At 38.6% G+C, this 2,711-nt stretch overlaps 1 pseudogene; it reads left to right on the top strand.

Moving 5' to 3' along the window:
- Positions 1-1,276: 1,276 nt before the first annotated feature.
- Positions 1,277-2,253, top strand: LOC138083475 (olfactory receptor 8B3-like; annotated as a pseudogene).
- Positions 2,254-2,711: the final 458 nt, after the last annotated feature.

Genomic DNA, 2,711 nt, shown 5'->3' on the forward strand with positions numbered 1-2,711 from the left:
CTAAAATGATAATAATAGAGGCTGTTTATTGTTTTTTGCAGTTTGATAGGACTCAAAGTCATGATCAAGATTATGATCTGTAGTTCAGGAAAGCTTTCGAGGGCATATCAGAAATTAATTACAGGTGACATTTTGTTAGAATCAAAGAAATTAAAGCCTCAGAACCTGAAATTACCCTTCAAGGACCAGGGGGATTAAAAACAATAAGAAGGGACCCTGGGGATATTCTAGCTTAAAAGAGGGTAAATTTCTGAACTCCATTTATATTCATGTTTCCTTTGTTGGAGATGGAGAATGAGGACCTCTGATATGACAGTTCATTTCCTGTTTTTGCTGTCCTGAGATTCAGGTGAATCTTGCTGGGAAATCTATTTGAAGAGAGAGCAGGGAATGTTAGAATTACTAAGGGACACAGGTGATGCAGTTTCTCAGTAAATTCCTTCTCCATGGATGGAACATTCATTCTTCTAGATTTATAAGTTTTACTTTGTGACATGGTGAGTTAACTTAACCTCTTTGAGACTCTGGTCCCCTCGCCCCCCCCACCACCTTTTTTTTTTTTTTTTAATGTAGAGATAATCTTCTTGGTTCCTACCCTGTAAAATCTTATCTGCATTGCAGGTGAGCACTAGGCTTTTGGGATTACTGCCTCTAAATTTACTGGTGAGGGGAAGGTCAAGTGAATGAAGAAATTGTGAGAAAAGGCAATAAAAATTCTATTCTCATTCAAAATTCTTTTTCATAATCCTTTGGTTTTTTCCAGTACTTATCTTTGCATATGTAGTTCCCTTCACTCCATAGGCTAACTTTTTTAAAATTTATATCATATTTTATTTTATTTTTTAAAAAATGAATTTATTTATTTTAATTGGAGGTTAATTACTTTACATTATTGTATTGGTTTTGCCATACATCAACATGTATCTGCCACAGGTATACACGTGTTTCCTATCCTGAACCCCCCTCCCACCTCCCTCCCCATACCATCCCTCTGGGTCGTCCCAGTGCACCAGCCCCAAGTATCCAGTATCATGCATTGAACCTGGGCTGGAGACTCGTTTTATATGCTTTTTGCTACTTAGTTTAAAAAATTTATAAGGGAAAGTTTCTGAAACTCATTCCCATGATAATGATAAGGAAGTTCCATGAGTGCAGAATAGGGTACTCATAGTCATCCCAGCACATACACTATCTTGTATAGGAGATGTTATGCCAAACCCTGTTTTTCCTCTATGTGATCCTTTTCTCCTATGTTCTCGGATTCCTTTAGGGAAGAATGGCTCTGGGAAATGGCTCTTTCATGACTCATTTTATTTTGATGGGATTAACAGACCAACCAGATCTCCAGCTTCCCCTCTTCTTCCTGTTTCTAGTAATGTATATGGTCACTGTGATGGGAAATTTGAGCTTGATCATCCTTATTGGGCTGAGTTCACACCTACACACCCCCATGTACTTTTTCCTCTTTAACTTGTCCTTCATAGATCTCTGTTATTGTTCTGTTTACACCCAAAATGCTGATTAACATCATAACAAAGAAGAAGATTATTTCTTACATAGGATGCATGACACAGCTTTACTTTTTTTAGTTTTTTTGATATTTCTGAATGTTATGTGCTGACATCAATGGCCTATGATCGCTATGTGGCCATCTGTAGCCCACTGTTGTATAACATTGCCATGTCCCCTAACGTGTGTTCCAGCCTTATGCTTGGTTCCTACTTGATGGCAGTTTTGGATGCCACGACCCTTATTATGTGCATGCTGAGACTGACCTGTGATGCAAACACCATCAACCATTATTTGTGTGACATCCACCCTCTGCTCCAGCTCTCATGCACAAGTACCCACATCATTGAGCTGGAGGTGTTCATTGTGGGAGGCATCAACATCATTGTGCCCAGTCTCACCATCTTTGTCTCTTATGGTCTCATCCTGTCCAGCATCCTCCACATCAGCTCCACAGAGGGCAGGTCCAAAGCCTTCAGCACCTGCAGTTCGCACATCATTGCTGTTTTTCTGTTCTTTGGATCAAGTGCATTTATGTATCTCAAACTATCTTCTGTGTCTGTGGATGATGGGAAAATATCCTCTGTCTTTTACACCAATGTGGTTCCCATGATGAATCCCTTAATTTACAGCTTGAGGAACAAAGATGTTAAGCTTGCTCTGAGAAAAACTTTGAGGATGGGAAAGTTTAGATCAGAAATTATGTCTGTGCATATAGTTACAGGACAAGGAGATTCTGTGTGAATAATTGCTTTTAGTTTCAGCCTTATTCCTATATGTTTTTTCTCTTAACATGATTTAAAAAATTTGAGAGTTTTCTCCATACTATATTTCCAGTTTTTTAGTCTGGGATTTCTTTTTCCCTATTTGCATACTATCTTTTTTCACTTTTTTTTTTTTTACTGTTTTTTGATAACTTTAAAAGAGATATGTAGTATCTCTGTTATTTTTTATTGTCATTTCCAACTTTTAATTTTTACTAGAAAAAGAAAATGGTCTCCAAGTGATCAAATTTGAGATACTGAAGGGTTAATAGGGTAGCAGAGATGTGCCTGCAAACGGGTCTCTCTGCTCAGGCTGAGCGTCCTTGCATACGAGGCGTTCTGCCAAAGAGTCTGGACACAGCCTTGAGTTTAATGGTCCCTTGCAAACGAGGGAGCATTCCCTTCTTGAGATAAGAGGGAGATGAGGGCTTTGTGCAG

Source organism: Capricornis sumatraensis, chromosome 8 (genome assembly GCF_032405125.1).
Source record: "Capricornis sumatraensis isolate serow.1 chromosome 8, serow.2, whole genome shotgun sequence".
NCBI classification, from domain to species: Eukaryota; Metazoa; Chordata; class Mammalia; order Artiodactyla; family Bovidae; genus Capricornis; species Capricornis sumatraensis.